The following is a 20,770-nucleotide window of genomic DNA, read 5'->3' on the forward strand; positions in this document are numbered from 1 at the left end:
TACTGATTTTTGCACCCTTTGTAGCCATTCAGGTTGGTATTTTTGTTTGTTTATTTTCTCATAGCGATGGCCGATTGTGTTGCTACCGGGTTGCTACATAAACGCATCCAGTAACAACCTACTGCTCGAATGCTATTTCTCGCACCAAGTTAGCGACTGTTGGTGCGAAGATGGGTTGATAGATATGTTGCTAAATGTACTCGATTCGAGGTTTAGCAACCATTGGTGGGCTTGGTCTTATGTTTAGTTTAATTTTAAGATAGTGTTTAGTTTTAAGTATAAAATATTTGTGCTATTACAGGATGTTCTCCTACATTAAAAACTTGATTGCGCTCGGCAAATTTAAATCTTATAAATAAATTTTTATAATCTAGTTACTTATAGGGCTATGAACAGTTCATTATTGAGCTGAACACCTAGTTTAATGCAATAATGTAATATAAGTGTAATCATGATTTGATACAAATAAAGACATATTTAAAAAAAAAAAAAACACATGGTAGTTTAACAGAAAAGATAATTGATTTCAGGTGTCAAGTTTGGAATCGTGGTAAAAAAGGCCGTCCATGTTAGTTGCTCACTGTTTTCGCGATATTGTCGTGATCATGCATCGGATTGAGATGAAAATGATCAGATGAGGATTATAAACTATGAGCAATTGACTCCAGGTAGCATGTTCCGTGTCAAGGGTCGGCGAAAGGGGCGTCTATATTCACTGTTCACTGTTTTCAAATTCCTGACGTTATTTTACATATAATTTGAAAAGAAAAAATGGCACAAGGGAGTTTTGAGGAACGTAAAATTGGTTTCAATTATCGAATTTCGGGCCATGGGACAGAAAAAGAGGGTTTCATTGAAAGTTCAGTGTTTTGTGCAATAATTTTGTTGGAGGCAGTTAATTAATGCCAATTTAAGTGTGAAGGTCAAGCAAAAGAGTCGTGCACACAAACAAATAGTACATGTTTCTGCCATAATGTCTAGATTTTGCAATCGATCGAGAAGAAAACACTCTCACATAAATTTAAAAAAAGCCAATCAATCGTTTAATTTGAATTTCAAGTAATAGTAATAGTAGCGACTTTAAACACTGTTTAATTTTTTCCCCAAATTTGTAGAAAGAATGTTTCGAATTCATTTTCTAAACTCATTTTGACGTACCAATGATTTAAAGCGAAACGAAGTTCGCACGGGATCAGCTAGTTAAACATAAAAAACGGTCGATAACATATACCAAACAAAATTTTCTCGTTGCTCGATAACGGCAAACATGATTTGTAAAAAAAATATCGCAATTTTACACCGAATTTAAGAAAAACACTGTTTTCTTGTTTTAAATCACTTTTACGGCCTTACTGGAGAAGATTTTTTTAGTGCACTTTCTTTTCAATAACTTAAGAATTATAGAAGGATTGGAGAATTTATGAGATGTAAACTTAAAAAAAAAATGCAACAAGTTATTTTATAACTACCAAGTGCACTGTTTGTAAATATCTATTCAGAAGTTTTCTTTACGGTGCATCACCGGAATTCGCGAAACGCACCCACGCATTCACTACTGTATTCAGAAATCAATTTCCTGCCTCACAGTTGGATTTTTCGTAGTTTCGTCAGTTTTTGGAAACTAATGGATGCAGCAATTGTTAGATGCAGCGCATATGCTGAGAGAAATAGTTAATGTTTTCGGAATGCCTTGTCAGCTCCGGTTATCTAGAAAATTGTTGCCGATGTAGGGGTTTTTTTCGTTGCTAGATAATTGCTTTTCCAGGCAGATGAGTCATGATTTTTTCGAAATTTTGTAGTAACGATAACTTTCCCATGACCTTCATCATTTTGCGTTACTATGAAATTTATAAATTCATAGTAAATCAGTCTCGCAAAATCGGAAATAGAAATTCAAGTCCGGGAATTTCAAGCCAGGCATAACAATGAGAATACTCCGCTTGAAAATAAATTCTTCCAATGATGAGTCAGAAAATTAAATTCACCCGAAAGCTTAAAGTTTACACAACCATTTACCATTTGTGCTTCCCAAAAACGATGGAAGGGAAATTCAAATTCTATGAATGACCCACGGCCAAGTGGAAAGCAAAAGTTCCAATCATATGGAATGCCCACAAAAACAGATGAAAAAGGTCAGCCAGGATGGTTTTGTTGACGATTGGGGAACACCAATTTCGTTAGAAATCTCACCAAAATTCACGAACGTCAGGACGTAGGATTGGGATTTATGCATTCGGTGTATTTCTTCTTGTGGTCAAACGAAGTCTCATTCGGATGTGTCGCTTGTCTGATCCTGAAGATGGAAACGGTAAATGGGATGATGATGGTGATGATGGTGTGTTCAACTCAAGTCGGTACTACGCAATCCGGAATGGACGAGTCCTTTGATGCACATTTTGTCCGGAACCGTAGTCCCGTTTCATTTAATCTGAATTGTCGATTCGGTCCCGTTGATATCCCAACGCATGTCAAAACATCTCAGCTCGATTGCTTGCCGGACTTCGGCTGTAACACATTTAGTCGATGGAACTGAATGAAACGATTTGCAATGAAAAACTTGACATTGGATTTTTCTGTTTAGCTGGATCAGAAGAACAAAGTTCAAAGTTTCTGTGGGATTTTTTCTACCATTGTACCCATTTCAGCTGAGTTAGTCCTTCAAAAAAGTAAATTTTATTACTTAGAGTTTGTTCTATTCAACCTTAAATTTAAGTTCACATTGAAACTATTCTTACTATTGTGTTTAAATAAACTAACGATAAAATTTCCTTGGAAAGAATTCAATTCGATGGATATTCGCCTAAACGTTGAAAAATTATCGCAGCTTTTGAAAAAGCTTAGTGTATGGCCATAGGAACGAAGGAAGGGGGAACAGACTTTGTATTCTCAATCAAATTATTACACAGTAACAAACTGAGAATTGAAGCCTAAACCTAGAAAAGAAATCACAGATATTCTCAAACCGTTTTTCAGAATTCTCTCACTTGTTGATAGACATTAAAAACTGAATATTAAAATTGTAATGACATTGAACTCATTTCGGAAGTTTTGGTTCCATATGATCAAAAACAAAAAATTGTTTTCCGTAGTTCGAGTTCTGTACCCAGTTTAAGATTCTCATTAGTCATCATTAGTAATTTGAAATGTAAACCTGGTTGGAAATCCTGGTTCAAATCATGTCATCGAATCAAATCATTCACATTTTCAATATTTAGAGCAAAATTTCGAATTTGAGAAAAGAAAAATTACAAACCAACCTGAGTGTTTGTTCGATATTCATATTCGAAGTTCTTGAATTTATTTTTTTTGAAAAATTTAAACAAAAAATAGTATTAAAATAACGAAACAGAAGCAATTTTAACGTTTAATTTGTTATGTAAGTGCGAGTTAAAATATGGATTAAATTAGAAAAAGATACTGAAAATTTAAGATTGAACATGTTCGAACTACGAGATATCACTTTTGAAAGAGTACACAAACTTTGAAGGCTGTACAGAATGATTCAAAATTGCTTGAAATTTAGTGAATTCAGTTCACATCCCTGTTAGGTTTAAACTGAGTTAATCCAATTTTGAACAGGCATTACTTTGTTTGTAGTTGTTTAATCAAAAAGCTTCGTTTATCGAACTGTGGAAAATAAACCTTTTAATAACTATACCTCAGACATCAACATTCTGTTTCCTCAGTCAAAAGATCGCAATAAAAACATATCAAATTTTCTAATAATCAAATCAAACTCCTTTAAAAAATCTTAATTTGTTACCGTTTGCTACTATTTTTTCAGAAAAATCCGGAAAAGTTTATTCACGTCATGGTGGAATGTGTTTTTTGGCTTTGATTTGATATTCAGATCTGGAATTTTAATTCGTAGTTTGTTTTTATTGAAAATTGCAAACATTGTATTAAAATTCGAAACAGATATAAAATAAAAATGAAAGGTTTAAAAGATTTCAGATGCAGAATTAATATATAAAATTCACACTCGGATTTAGCTGGCAATCGAGTTTTAAATTTCTATTTTGTCGAGAAACTTGTTTGTTATTCTTAAAATTTCTATCTTCCAATATGGTGTATTTGTACACAAAATTTAGTTAAAAATCACGAACATGGATAAGATTTCGAGCTCATTTTAGAAATTATCTTTTATAAATAAGACTAGCTGATCCCATAGGAACTCCGTTTCGCTTTCAACTTGGAATATGTCATGAACAGTTTGTATGAAAGTCAATTGCCAAGTATTTTCCAGAAGCACTTCCGAATTCATTGTTAAGTTATAATTGCAAAAATATTGGACGATCAATTTTTCTGTCGTCTGCCACTAAATTTGAATTCAGGAATCAATTAACCGTGCCAAAAAACCCCTGTGTATAAATTTCGACTCGATCGTTGCATAACAACGCAATTATTTCCAAAAAGTTAAACCCCTTTCGATGACCTGTTATACAAACTATGATATTATCTGAAATCGATTAACCTTCCCTCAAAACTCCCGTGTGCAAATTTTCAGAGCAATTCATTGCCCAATAACGTCAATATTGCTGAAAACAGTAAAAAATTAATTAATATGGACGACTCCTTTCATCGACCCCTGGCAAATCATTTGACATCTGAAATCGATTGCTCGTCCCTCAAAATTCTAGTTTAACAATTTTCATCTGAATCCGATGTATAATAACGACAATATCGCATTAACAGTGAATAGTTAAAATAGACGACCCCTTTGGCCAACCCCTGACTTTAATTTGGATAAGTGAAATCAATTAGTTGTTCCTAATAACTTCTATGTGCAAATTTTCCTCCCAATCCGATGTATAAAAACGTCAATATCACTAAGATATTGAAAAGTTAATTTGGACGACCGCTTTTGCCGGCCGCTTACACTGAATATGATACCTCAAATCGATTGCACGTCACTCAAAACTATCGTCCAATTTGCATTTGAATACGATGTATAATAACGTCAATATCGTAAAAACCGCGAACAGTTAATATGGACAACCCTTTTGGCCGACCTTTGACTCTGAATTTGAAACCTGGAATCGATTGATCGTTCCTCAAAATACTCTTATACAAATTTTCATCAAAAACAAATCTATAATAACGCCAATATCGCAAAAACTTTGAACAGTTGATATGGACGACCCCTTTTGCCGACCCTTTCAACAAAATATGATAAATGAAATCGATTGTCCGTTCCTTAAAATCCCCGTCTGCAAATTTTCTTCTTAATTCAATGCATAATAACACCAATATAGTAAAAACATTAAAAATTTAATATGGACGCCCCTTCGGCCGACCCCTGACCCTGAATTTAATACCTGGACCTTACACAAAATTCAATACCTGGAATCAATTCCTCATCTCTCGAAGACCCTATGTGCAAATTTTTGTCACAATTCAAAAAAAAAAAAACGTCAATATCGCGAAAACATTTTTTGTCTTGTATGGTCGACCCTCTTTAGAAAGGGTCATCCAAAAATCTGAAAACATTTTTCATCATTCCTGGTCCGAATGAGTATCCATGCCAAATTTCAGCTCTCTAGCTCTTAAGATGGCTAAGCCTATAGAGGGCAAACAAACAAACAAACAAACAAACGAACAAACAAACAAACAAACAAACAAACAAACAAACAAACAAACAAACAAACAAACAAACGAACAAACCCACAGAAATTGCTAATAGATTATTCTTTTAAAATTCGCTTTAGCGGATTTTTACTTCTGAAAATTTTATTGATTTCCATTGATGATAAAAGTCATTGAATTTGCTCAAGAGCATAGCCTAGAAAGGCTAAACAAAATAAAAGCGTAAACTACCTGACTCTAAAAAATATTATAACCATGGATTCAAGTGAGTTCCCATTTTTGAAGCTTTTGGCTTCATTACACAAATTAAACTTTCAGTATCAATTTTTTACGACATATTTTCTAAAGTAATTAGAAAAAATGTCTAAAATTTTTCTTTTTTCTTCATGCACTGTTCTTGCTAAAATATCATATGAAAAATAAGTTACCAAAACCATCTCCAGCTCCCTCATGAGTACTGCCCTGACTCAGTTTTAGTTCAAATTGTTATTTTAAAGTTTATTCATTATTTTAAAGCAATTTCTGTGTGTCTACCGTATTTTTAAATAATTGACAGTATCTTCATAAAAAATTTCATTCCGCATCTCATAATCAAACAATTGATGATTTTTTTTCATTGATTTTTGATATTTCATGAAAAATTCCTTCTGCAGGTGAATGAACTAGATGGAATATTTCTTGTAAACAAATGATATTGAAGAAGTTTCTGAAGACAAAAAAGAATTTATGCAGAAATATTCCAAATAAAAATAAAAGGCGACGAAGACGTTTTCAACAAACTGAAAGAATTTATAAATTTCTAGTCAGTCTAAAACTCCAGTTGACCTAGTATAAGAGCTAGAAGTTGAATAAATGATCGCCAGATAAAGTAAGTAAGTAGAAAATTGTTAAGTAAAATTGAATAATATATCAAAAATTATTTCAATTTGTAATGCATTGGAGAGAAGTAAAGAGTAGTTAAAAAGGTTTGAGCTAGGATGGGTGGTTTTTAAATTTTTTCCCATGGAAATCTGGTATTTCAGTATTTTGAAATAAGAAAACTGATTAAACCTTTAAAACGGGTATTTTTTCTGAATATTATTGAATTTATAAAATCGTTTCGTATAAGGCCGGACAGATATAAATTTTTTCTTTTGTCACCCCTTTTTCGAAATTTCCAAAGAATCGAAAGGGAGGGAATTTCGGAAAATTCATCAAATATCCGAACGCATAGGAGAGAAAAAAACAAATTGTGGAAAATAGGAGCTTTATTACCTTTTGTATTCTTGTTTTTATTGAATTTTTCGATATAAATTTACTTGATTTTTAGGTTTTGTGATATAGTACGAAAATTTGTAGCATTCAAGTTTTCGTGCAATTTATTCCAGTTTATTAATTTTATGAATTATTATTTATTACGGTACAAATAATTTAGAAGCAGTTCTTGAAATTCGATCTTATAATGATGCACGTATTTCGTTTAAAAATAAACCAAATCTGACGTTGACATTTTTTACGACATATACAAGAAAACATGAGACCTAGGAAGTTTCCACTCTAATAAATCAAACGCGTGTAAATCGGTGAAATCGTTTATTTAAAAAATCAAATTTAATTTCTTTTTCAAGTTTAATTAGTATAAAATTCAGGAAAAATATTCAGTTAGGCTTCCACTTTTCCAAATCCGAATGAACCCCGTTCATTAACCCCTTACGCCCTTACGCTTAACCCCTGTCATCAGATTTTGTATAGCCACCTTGTCCACCTTCTTCGCTGCAGAAAGCCAGTTTACCTTGAACTGTTGCTCGTCCTTAGCAGTTTTTTGGTCTTCTTTAGGTTCTGCTTGACAATAGCCCAGTATTTCTCAATTGGACAGAGCTCTGGCGTGTTGGGAGGGTTCTTGTCTTTGGGAACCACCTGCACGTTGTTGGCGGCATACCACTCCATGGCCTTTTTACCTTAATGGCAAGATGCCAAATCCGGCCAAAACAGTACGGAACCACCGTATTTCTTCAGGAAAGGCAGCAGACGTTTATTCAAACACTCTTTCACGTAAATTTCTTGGTTGACAGTCCCGAAAGCTATGAAAATGCTGCTTTGAAGCCACAGGCACAGATGGCTTGCCTAACCAGATATTTCTTAGCGAATTTTGACAGTTTCATGTGCTTGAAAAAATCTGCTACCTTTCCCCTTCCTTTTGCCGTATAAAACTCCTGTCCCGAAAGCTGCTTGAAGTCGGCTTTGACGTAGGTTTCGTCGTCCATTACCACGCAGTCAAACTTCGTCGGCATCGTCGTGTACAGCCTCCGAGATCGCGCTTTGGCCGTCGTATTTTGTTTATCATCGCGATTTGGAGTCACTACCTTCTTGTAAGTCGATAGTCCGGCTCGTTTTTTGGCTCGATGCACGGTTGTAGACGATACACCCAGCTTATTTGCGGCATCTCGGAGAGAGAGGTTAGGGTTTCGGTTCAAACTAACGGCAACTCTCTTTGTCGTCTCAGCGGCTTCCGGTTTGCGGTTTCCCCCCGATCCAGACTTCCTGGCTGTCGACAAACGTTCCCCAAACACTTTAATTACATTTGTAACGGTTGATTTGGCAACTTTTAGCGATTATGCCAGCTTTGCGTGCGATTAGCTTGGATTTTCGCGATGCGCGAGCAAAATTTTGATACGCTGCTCTTCTTCCTTGGACGGCACTTTGACAACTGAAGAGTGAATTCCAAAATCAAAATAGGAGCTACATTCTACACACACACACCTTCAAAATGAGGGGTGTTCAGGTTTTTTAAATGCAAAATTGAAAGAAATACGTCAAGTTGATATTGACAAAATTTTAACCGTATCACCCTTTACAGGAGCGTATCGGATTGAAGCGTGGTACACAAGTCATTCACGAAAATGATCAAAAGCAGCGGTCTCAAGTGACTTCCCTGGGGATCTCCTGAGGAGATGGCAAGTGTCTTAGAGCATGTATTTTTTTTTTGGTTTCGTGTAGGTAAGCGTGGCGATTTGATAGGTACGACAAAATCCACTCGAGAAACCAGGTTGGGAAGCCAAGTTGATCCATCTTTGCTATTAGTATCGTGTGCAAAACACGGTCGAACGCTTTCGCAAGGTCGATGTAAATAGGATCTACTTTACAGCCTTTCTCCAGATTGTTATTTAACGAGCTTACGTAACACTTTAAATTTGTGACAATTGACCTTTTTCTAACGAAACCATGCTAAGAATTGGAAATCAAAGGTTTGGCCGCAGCGTACAATCGTCCATGTGTAAGAACTTTAAAAATTTTAGAGATCGAGCTCAGAAGCAAAATTGGTCGTTAGTTTTCGACGAAATTCGCCAGACGCTTGGAAATACCTTTTCTCTCAGTGAACGATTGAAAAGACAGCAAATGTAAAGTGATATTATGAAAAGTGAGTTATGTGGTTCAGATGCATCGGCTGCGGACAATTGTTCGTATATGTCCTGCTTGGTGAGATAGAGCAAAGTTAAATACTAAATACACATCATGGGATTGTATGGAGGCGAGGTAGAAAATTGCGGGATCAAGTCTCGTCGGTGAGCCGTTTTGTTTATTTTTCCAAAAAAAAAAAAATCGTGATATTTACGGCTTGTTTTGTTTCTTCCTTTGATATCCCATGTTTCTCTTATAAGTACTTTCCATCACCTTTGAAAATTTTATCCTTTTCAGGTGCTTAGATGTACAAATACGATCTCAGAACAAAATATTTGATTGATTTTGTATTTTCATTCTATAAAATTCATGCCTTGTGTGAAAAGCGTATTATCCTCAAACTGAATTATTAGATAGGGGAGAATGAGAATACTTGATCCCTGGGGATACTTGATTCCTTAGCTATATCTCGAAACTGGAATGACTTACAAGTGTCATATGTTCTAGAAAAATGTGCTAATTGGAGCAAAACAACAATGCTATATGGTCAAAAAATTTAAACAAAATAATTTTTCGAGTTATTGAACTTTGTTTGAAAAATCTAAAAAAAAACGACTTGAAGATCTTTTTTTATCACTTTCAAGTATTTCTGACATGAAAAAATTAAAACAAAAACATATATTCCAATACACAAATCGTTAGAGTGTAATATGAACTTCATAATACCATTTTTTCAATACAGTGGAAAACTCTCAATATTTTTTCAGATAAAGTCGTCTAAAATGTTCATTACGGGTTCAATTAGTCCCTAGAGTTCGAAAAGGTATTTTTTTTCCTAAATAAATCGTGATCATTGCTGATTACAATATTACGATTATTTACCCGATAACTGATATTTATAGGGGAGAGTGGGGTATCGTGGGCCATGGGGAAACGTGGGCCACTTTTAATATCTCAGATGTGTGTTGAGATAACAATCTCAAACCAACTGTCATCGTCGTCGCTTTGCGTGAGCATATATTCCTATACATGGCCGTAGGAACGGGGGGGGTTTTGGGGGTTAAACCCCCCCCATGAAGGTCCAAAAATACCAAGTGAAATTTTTTCGCTAAACATTAAATTTGAAATTTCTAATCAAATTTTGATGAACAACTAAAATCATTCAAGACCACAATTTCGCAATAGTATTTCAAAAAATTTCTCACTTGTTGATAGTAATTGAGTCCCAAATATTGAATCCCAATGAAATTAGACTAAGCTTACCAGATTGTCCGGATTTGGACCAGATTTTCTCACTCTATTTGCAGAATCAAACGAAAATTTCAGTTGAGTTATTAGAATTATGTATTTTGCGTCAAAATAGTGTTTTTTAAACCAATTTTGTCAATATGAACATAAACGATTTTTTGGCAACCTTAAATCGGATTCTGAATCGGATGATATGTTTCGATTAAATCAAAACAATTTGCCACGTGTTTTTTGGCCAGATTTTGGGGAAATTTTAAAACAATATGCCCTCATTTCACAAGGTCTTAAGACAAATTTGCCCGGATGTGCCCAAACCAGATACTTGCGAAAAAATATCTAATAAGTATCCAGTTTATTGTTCTTGATTTCTGAGTTGGATCATCATTGGTATAGAATCATCAAAAATCACATTGAAAACCATATAGGGTAAATGATCTTGAGCGGAACTAGTCAAAATCTGATCTTGAGCGGAACCATTTACTTTTTCTAAGTTCTAGGCAATGATTGTTTATGAATCTTACCAAACTGTTGAAAAAACACTTTTTCAAGATCTTTCCATACAAGCATTGACATTTTTGCTAAAATTTATTAACTCAAATAATGTTATTAGAAGATTTAAAAACATACGCATTTCTGCTGCAATTTTCATCAATCTACGCTGACTTTGAACGTCAATTTATATCACCCTTGACCGTTGTAAACTAATTCTCAATGATTGAAATGGTAGAAAAACTCATAAAAAAGCATTATTCGGGTTTTTGTAGCAAGTTTTTCATCAGAATATCAATTAATAGCGTAGTTTTTGAAAGTAAATTATGATCTTGAGTGGAACCATCTTCGATCTTGAGCGGAACTACTAGCTTCCGAAATAAACCGCTAGGTGCGCTGCCTTATGCCTAATGTCTCACACGCAGTTTATACCCCTGAATGTATGCAGCACATTTGTATATTTCTTATTCTATAAAAATGTAAAATTAAGTTCGAATAGAACAAAAACTAATTAATTGGCGCACACAGCGTACCAAACTAGGTACACAAAAAGTTTAATTTTTTGGGGTTCAAGAAATGTATTTTTGAATCTTTCAGAGGGACAACGAGAAGGAGGAGAAAGGCTTTCATACATAATGTTTGGCATAATTCGAGAACTAAAGAAGCCAATAAAGTTAAATCATTATTTCAGAATAAGAATCATTCATGAAGCATTCTTATTCGTACTTCATGAAGTAGCTTTCTTTTAAAGAGATTGTTTCAGATGTTCACATTCCAATTGAAAACGATATACTATCTAACAAACAAAAATTCAAATTGTTTTTTACACACATCATTTTAGTTTTACAAAGTGTAGCAAAGCACACCGGGTTAGCTATTTTATAATACTTCACGATTCAATTGGTGGCCTGGTATTGAAAACCTATCCGATTTCCTTGTGTTTGACTTTACACTTGAGCTCGAACTAGAAATTGGTTTGAGAAATAATTGTTTTATCAATTGAGATAAATAATTAATGTTTCAATAAATTTTGAATATAAATAAATGTCAACGTGATTCATGAGAAACTGGAATTTATTTTAAACTTTATTCTATGAATAAGTTGCTTACAGCAAAGTTGCCGAAATAACAGTGAAATCTGTTATTTCACAAAATTTTGAGGAAATTTTTATCACAGAATCTGTGTCACAGAACACGATATTTTGAAATATTTACAGATTCCACAGAATTTTTGAATTGCGAATGGATTTCCATAATTATAATTTTGTTTTGGTCAATATAAAATTAAGGTTTCTTACTTTGAATTAAAAAAGTATGAAAAGATTTTCAACGTAAACTAATTTTTCCCAACTAATATATAAAAACGACACAAATTATCATGAATTTCCAATAAAGTTAAAGGAAATAAGGGAATAAGGATTAAAAAAAATAAGAGTTTATTCTCAAAAACATTGATTTTGAGCAATGTACCGTTTTTTTGCCAAATATGTAATTTAAAGTATCTTCTTTTTTATTACTAATTTTGTCGTTACCTTCAAAAGTTGTTCGGGGCAGTATGATCCTAAACACGCACATTCAAAAAATCAATGAAATATACTAACGAATTTAATTTTTGTGATTAAAAAACTAAAATTTGAGTTTAGAGAAACGATTCTTTCAAAATAGGATACAGTGCGTCAAAGGGAAAATTGGACTTTTTTTAAGCAAGAAATAAATTTGAACGGATATTTTGAGAACACCTTTGGAACGCTACACACCAAAAATTTTCTAAAATTAAACGTGCCAGAAACGCTTCGACACCTAAAAATATTTTGATCTAATCCAAATTAAATCCAATTTTACATCACATTGAATCGAAACAACAAACATTTAAGGTCAACAAAGTAAAAATGGGTCATGAAACTCAAAATTATGTCTTGCGCGATGTAAAATTGCATGCGTAAAAACCCAATTTAGAGTTATAGATGTTAGTATGTAGGTCTTGTTTTGCTCGCGCAAGTGTTTACGTTTTTCGGATTTGTTTGCAAAAAAGGTAAACTCGGTTCGCGATCCGGATCTTCCGCTACATATCCAGTATTCATTCGATGGATAAACGAACACCGCGTTGTCGATGCTTTCCTTTAGGATCCGGACTCTTTTGGTGCCGTTCCCCATCCAGGTGGCCAAGAACATCGCTTTTTCCCAATCGACTGGTTGCTGACGAATCCTAATGTTGTCGACAACGGCTTGGGTAGTGTGTACTGAATTGTAGCAGAGTTCAAAGAACTAACAACTCTCAAAACAAGTGTGCCAAACGTTTTGATAAGCCCGTGGTTCTCTGACACCTGCTCCGAATGATGTTTCGCATCTGCAATCAACCCCGGTAACTAAAAACTGAAAATGCGACGAAGAAACCAAATGTCCAGTAATTGGAACCCATCGTTATTTGGAAGAATCACGGACGTTTAAGTATTGTCTTCCACAGTAAGGATCGGGAATTTAAGGTGAATAGGAATTCATTAAAAAAAATTATGTGAAATTTCAAAATCAAATTTTTGTTTTTTTTAGAAATACATGACTCCGACCTTCGTGGTGCCATACTACCGAATAAAGTGTGCGCTTCGTAACCGGGTGTGACAAGCGCGTACTATTATTTCCACTCAAAAGCATCGATGATAGAAGTCATCCGTTCCGGGTTTTGAAGAAATTGCGAGAAAAGCCGTGGTAGTTGGTGGTAAGGGATCCTAAGGTAAAGTTGACATTTTTGTATTTTCTTTCGGCGGGCAACAACAATATTTTGAAGACATTCACCGTTAGCTGAAAGTTGGTACTTTTAAAAAAAGCACTAGACTTAATAGTATTATAATCACTAGATTAAAAAATGATTGTGTGTTAGCAACGATAGTAAATTGAGGCACCAAGGACAGAGGGGAGCAATTGCCTCACTCGTCAATGTTAAGTCGAGCATGCTAAACTATTCTGCTATATGCCTTATCTTTATCTGGTGCAAATTTCGATTTATTAAAAATTACTTTTGATTAAAAAACACAAAAATATTTAGGAAATAGAGAACAATGTTCTTTCGAAAGTAACATTTGACTTGTAACTTTATATCCATAAATAGCATTTTTTCGTAGCTATTATTTTTTTTATTTTTCCGGATTATAAACCTCTTGTGTCTATTCATCCCTTAAGTAACTATAAGACCAATTTTAAACGCCGTTATATAGGCAACGTTAGCTTTACCAATCGCCGAACCTATCAATTATATCTCAAATCAATAATTATACAATTATATAATATTTATACTGAATAAACAAATTATACGATTACGTTTTTTTTTTGCAAATTTCAGAAATAAAATACATTTAATTCGTTTGTAAGAATAAAATACATTAGGTAAATATCATGATGTCATAATTTTATGGTAACTAATGTTTGAAATTGAAATTTATCCTCAAATGACTTTTGCACCAGATAATTTTGAAACACAAAGGAAACCTTTCCGATCGCCTACTTCAGAGAATAGTTTAAGAATGATTTCAAATAGAATAGCGAATGTAGTTGGGGGTTTAGTTAAATTGCGAAAAAACCTGAAATGAAAGTAGTGGTTAAGTGGAAGCTAGCGAAAATTTTTCTATTGAATTTCAATACCAGAATACATATTCAGGGCTAACAGCTGAAAATGTGTTAGGCCGATGACATAGTGAGTGCGATGCGATGCGAACCGGCGAATGCGATCCAATGCGGCGAACCACATTTGATGAAAATGTATGTGAATCGCTTAAACCATCGCATCGCTCTCACTATGTCATTGGCCTTAGTAGATTAAGGTTTGGATAGCCGAATGTCGTGAAGTTTTATTTCAAAACCGCTTATTATTCCTTTTTATGTATTGAATACTGACTATGCTTTTGGCCCACCTACAGTTTTTTTTCATTAACAATTCGATCGCTAATGCAGTTTTGGCTTATCCAAAACTTTCATTTTTACGTTTATCATTTTTGCATGTTTCAGTTTAACTTTTAATTAACGATGGCTATTTACATATTGGCATGTTGTCATTGATAATTCATTTATCATAAATGTTATTAAAGTATTCACAAAAATTCAATTATCGTTTTAGTTTAGTTAAAAATTAATTATACATATATATCAATTAAAGTTGTCCTTAGTTTTAAGTCAAATTCTGTACGGTTATCTGACAAAAAACGATCTCAATAAATCAAATTTATGAGACTAAAAAACCAAGTTATTATTATTGCTTAAAAACATCCTTGAATATTGAGAATTAAGGGCTCATAAGTTTTACGTCAAACGTAACGTAATTTTATGTTAAATGTGACGTTTTATTTATGTGCATCAAGTTTGACATAAAATTACATCATTAATGATTCTATTTTATGTCTCGATAATTTATGACTTCAAGCGTTTCTGTCTTTTTCGAGTGTAATTTTATGTCAAAAGTGATGCTTCAGTTTTGTGCATCCAATTTGACATAAATTTACATCAAAAAATTAATAGTGTGTAAGATTCTTTTTTTCACGTAAAAAGATTAATTTTTTAACTTTAAAATCTTCAAAGATGAAATTTAATTGAAGTTTTCACAGTTACACAAGTATTAGGAATAAGAGCTATTAAAGATGTTGAGAGAAGAAAATGGTTCCGCTCAAGATCATATTTTGGTTCCGCTCAAGATCAGAGTGGTTCCGCTCAAGATCAGAATTCTTACTTCAGTAAAACAGCTCTAGAGTTATAAGGATTCACTCTAAAATATTCTAAAAATCATCATTAGAAAGCAGAAACCAAGATCTATCCGCTGAACTGAAAAAATATTTGTTGGGATATAACCCAAAGCCATACCGCTTGATCAACTGTTCCGAGTTGCGTCGAATTGAGCCAATTGGTTCCGCTCAAGATCATTTACCCTATTCAGAATCAAATAAAATATTTCTGGTTAAGGGTTCTGATACTAATTTCGCTTTTTGGTTTCAAATTTAAAAGAATTCTTTTCTGGAATTTAGATCAAGGTTTTGAATTTGAGTTCAAAATGCAGAATTAAGACTTAGAACTAAAATCCAAGCTTTTTATTCGGGTTTAGGTCAATTTTAAGTTTTATATTCCATTTTAAAATATCAATTATTAAATTCAATTAAGGATTCAACGAGATCGCAGTTCCAAAACTTTGATTCTTGATTCAAAATAAAAAAATTGAATTCAATCAAAGTCAGCTTAGAAACATAAACCTGGTGAAAATCACTTATAAAAAATAAGATCTGGATTCATTTCAAGGAATTTGTTTTTTGAATAATCTAGATTAAAATTTTGAAAACATTTATCACATGATTAAAATTATGAAATATAAAATAATGAATGCTGATTTTTTAACTTTTTTTTAATTTCAAGTAAAACTTAAGCTGAAATTTTCATTTAACATTTTCTTATATACATTGCAGGTTCTTCAAAATCAAACGTTCTATCTAAAATCTTAAACTTTATTCGGTTTACAAGAGTAGAGAATAAAACTTATTTGAACAGTAAACCTTATTTTTTACTTTTATTTCTGAATATTTGATACATTTTCACCCATGCTTAAAATAGTTATGATTTTGGTCCAAAAGAAATAGTTTCGTAATGTCAGTGAGTAAAACAGATTTTTTTTTTCTAAATAAAGCGTTCGAAATCCTTTTTTTATGTTTCGATTATAGTCGTTTCCACATCATTGTTCAACTCTCGACTTTTCTCAACGATGCAGTTGGCTCATCAATAATTGAAAAACTATCTGGAACAACTGTGTTCGACTCTTGGGCTTAAACTCACGGACATCACCACTACTGAAGGCAACTGATTTACCAACTGAACTATATCACAAATTCCCACATTTTTTAAAAGCTTCATAAAAAAAATTGCCATCTCCTAGGACTTATGTATAAAATAAGTAACTTTAAATGCAAAACAACTTTTACTTGAATACTTTGTACTTAGAACATATACATTTTTTTCACTTGTGTCTACATTGTTCAAGTAAAAATGTTATGGGAAAAATATTGTCATCAAAACCCCCCCCATGAGCCGGTTCTTCCTACGGCCCTGTTCCTATATGTTGTTGACTGAAATACGCATCATATGCTTCTTTTATTTTTCAAGCTAAAAAAAGTTAGAAAAATTTACTTACATAATTAAAAAACACCCGCTAATTTCATCGATGGGGAACCTAAAATGCATAACGAAAATATGCTCATACGCTTATGATCTTAGTTTTGTCATGATCTTTCACCTGGAAAAGGAATTTTTGATTAAACATCAATAAGTCACACAAACGCAACCTATTTGCAAATCATAGTGTGGGGAATCGTGGGCCACACATCTTGATTGACCTATATTTTCATGTTTTTATACACATTCAGAACTTAAAATACGTTTTACCTATTTGTAATGTTTTCTTATGCCAAATGAAGAGTTATGAAAAATATTTTGTCCATCCTATATAAGAAATTTTGCCAAAACGTTCGCGAGCCAGGTTTCGGAATCTATGCGATCATACACAGCTCTCTTTTTTAATTCATCATCTGAAATTGCTTTAAAATATCGAAACGAATTAGGAAATCACAGTTTTGGGTCAAGTCATAAGCTTTGCATGTTATTTGGTCAATTTGGATTTGGTGGCCCACGATTCCCCACCATTTTTCAAAATCTAAAAAATATTGCTTTTTTCAAACAGTCAGAATTTGGGGGAAATAACTTAATAAAAAATTTAAAAAAAAAAACCTTATGATACCTTGAAAATGTAGAAAACCATACCATTTTTTATTTACATTTTATCTTTTAAAATAAAAAAGTTATGGAACAACGAAAAAAAGTGTTTCCCCACTCTTCCATACAATAATTGTCTGGCAAAAAGGGTTTAGAAAGTTGATTTTCTCTGAAATTCAGAAAATAGCGACTTAAAGTATGCAATGATACCAGGGCTGAGACATAGTTATGAAATTTTCTTCTTCTGACTTTTGAAAATTGTGAAATTAGAAAAAACATGACCAAAGTAGTCAATTGACATTGCTTTTTAATTTTTTTTTTGTTTTTTTTTCCAAAGACTGAGGCCCTCGGAATGAAGGATCAAGTCTTCTTCGATAAGGGATCAAGTCTCCCTTAACTTAAAAAATATCGCAATTTTTTTACTTCCACGAAAATGCTTTTAGTTCATCTACGGGTTCATGTATCGTTCCAACTCGTGGATCATATAAACTTGAAATTACACGCTATCAGAAAATGCAAAAGACGGCGAGTTTCTAATTTTTTCCGAAAATATATGATAAAAATAAAAAAAAGGGATCCGTATCCCCATTCTCCCCTATGCTTTTTAACTAGCCATTTCTCCGAACGGCTAATTCTGCATAATTCCTATACTATAAAAGTTACTCCCACCAATGCAATTTGTGGACGCTTGAAAAATTTACAGATACATACATGTTGGCAATTTAAATTAAAACAGCATATAATACGAACATAGGTCAACAAATAATATGAAAATGTTCTTCAGCTGAGCAATAACGACCTAACCCCCCCCCCCCCCCCCCCCCAAACCTTCTTTAAAATTTAGAATTGCATAAAACACCTTCTTCATTTACAACTAAGAATAAAATAGTATTAATTCAAGTTACTCAAATGAACACCCCAAATTTGAATAAAAGTTTTACTATAATGAAACCAAAGAAGATATTGTCTCAAAGATTTGTTAATCATGGAAAAATGTAAACAAGAATACATTTTTTAAAAGTGTTTTAGTTAGTTACATTTTTTTGTCACGATTAAAGTCGTTTTAACATCTTTATGTCATTCGCGACTTATATCAACGATGCAGTTAGCGAACAGTCATTGAAAAACTTATCTGGTACAACTGTTGCTAAGGTTGCTAAGATCAATCGAGCTTTTAATTTTTGTATCACTTTGTTTATTTTGATGATACCAAAAAAATCCGTTTCTATTCTGGATAAAAGTTTTGAAGACATATTTCCAATTCTTCAATGCAGCTCCTACCCCGTAATGATAAATTTCCCAACATCAGCAATCGAAATCATACCTATTCAAACTCCAGTCTTTCTAATCCAACTGTTCAGTAGATAAACTTCCTGGGTTTCCTTTCTCTGTACTTCAAACCGGTCAAAGTACCGATACCTATTCGATGTGTGTTGTTCCACATGTGTATTTGTGTCTATGTGTGTGTGTCCGACGTTCCTTACAATTTCTCCGACAAACAGTATTGATTTCACTTCCGGAAACGCTTTGTACCGATCCTTGCTTAAACGTTACCTACCTTCTGTAGTTCGGTAGAATCCATTCACTTCACCAAAAGCGAAACAAGAACTTGGCTAAATTGCAGGTTAGCGTACGGATGGAAGATTTCATAGTAATGGTTTATATTTTCATTTCGTGACACTTTTTTAAAATAAAAAATTCTACAAAACTTCAATTATTTAAAATTTAAATCTCAAGGTTCACCAATTTTGAAAATGTTGCCTGAAAAGCAGTTCAACTACCCTAGAAATTTTAAACCAGCAATAGAGGTATACCACCACAGCAAGAAAGAAAGCTCTCGACAAGCTATGAAACGGATTTGCGGAATTGATATTAAAGAAATTTATCGACCATTTTATTTCAGTTTTGCGATAGATCGCTCTTGAATTAAATTGCTGCGACAGAAGAGCTTTGCATTGGGATTGTGAACAGTTAGTGTATTTTTTCTCCATTTTGGCCGGTTCAATCCGGTGACTGGTTGTGATCGCATGAAGTAACATCCGGATCCGGGGAAAGAGTTTGTCAAATCGTTGCTTAATTTTATCGGGAAAAAGCTCTCGTACTCAGGAGATAGATTATCAAAAAATTGAAAAATCAGTACATACAATTGAAAATAATGGAATATCAATCAAAATGTCTTATTGTGGAAAACAATTTCCTGAGCTTTTCCATTAACTTCAAACCTAGCAAATTATTCATGACGTTAAAAGTTATGAAAATTTAAGTTCCGAAACGTACCCTTTCAAACAAACTGAAAATAAAGGTTCTTTCTGATAGTTTTTTTTTTATTTCAATCAACAAAACACAAGGTTTTTTTTTACGCGGTATGAAATCCGTTGTAAGCGTATAAAACGAACTTTTTTCACTCAAACTTCTGATGGCAAAAATCCGTTAAAAATATACAAAGATAGAAAACCTGAGCGAAATCAAAGCGCGTTATAAAAACCTCGCAGTGAATTGAAGGTAACTTTAATAATTTTGAAAGGGATTTCCCATTTTCAACTCCACGTGAATCTCCTTGTGATGTTTGATGTCTAAAACTTTTTTTTTAAGTTGACGTCCTGATTACGACTCTGAAAATCATCCCTAAGTTTCATGACACTTTAAAAAAAATATTATTGTTGAGCTATAGAATATTAAATTAAAAACTAAGCGAATTCTAAAAGAGTTTTCGAAAAACTTCGGAAAAATATTCGAAAAATTCCTTTTATTGAATCATAACTAATGAAACTACATTGAAAATGTTTCAATACATGACATTGTTTGTTTTGGACAATTCTTTTATCCAGGATTCAAATACAATATAAAAACTAAAAAATATTCATGCAGATGTTTTGAATATCTTCATTTTTTAAGTTTTGAAGATTTTTTCGAAATTGTTTTAAATTTTGTAATTTTTGCATCTTTTGTAATAAAGTTTTTTTCGTATTATTTTTAATTTTTGTCATTTTTGTAATTTTTGTAATTTTTGTAATTTTTGTAATTTTTGTAATTTTTGTAATTTTTGTAATTTTTGTAATTTTTGTAATTTTTTGTGACTTTTTGATTTTTGTAATTTTTGTAATTTTTGTAATTTTTGTAATATTTGTAATATTTGTAATTTTTGTAATTTTTGTAATTTTTGTAATTTTTGTAATTTTTGTAATTTTTGTAATTTTTGTAATTTTTGTAATTTTTGTAATTTTTGTAATTTTTGTAATTTTTGTCATTTTTGTAATTTTTGTAATTTTTGTAATTTTTGTAATTTTTGTAATTTTTGTAATTTTTGTAATTTTTGTAATTTTTGTAATTTTTGTAA

This window comes from Uranotaenia lowii, chromosome 3, assembly GCF_029784155.1.
Source record: "Uranotaenia lowii strain MFRU-FL chromosome 3, ASM2978415v1, whole genome shotgun sequence".
NCBI classification, from domain to species: Eukaryota; Metazoa; Arthropoda; class Insecta; order Diptera; family Culicidae; genus Uranotaenia; species Uranotaenia lowii.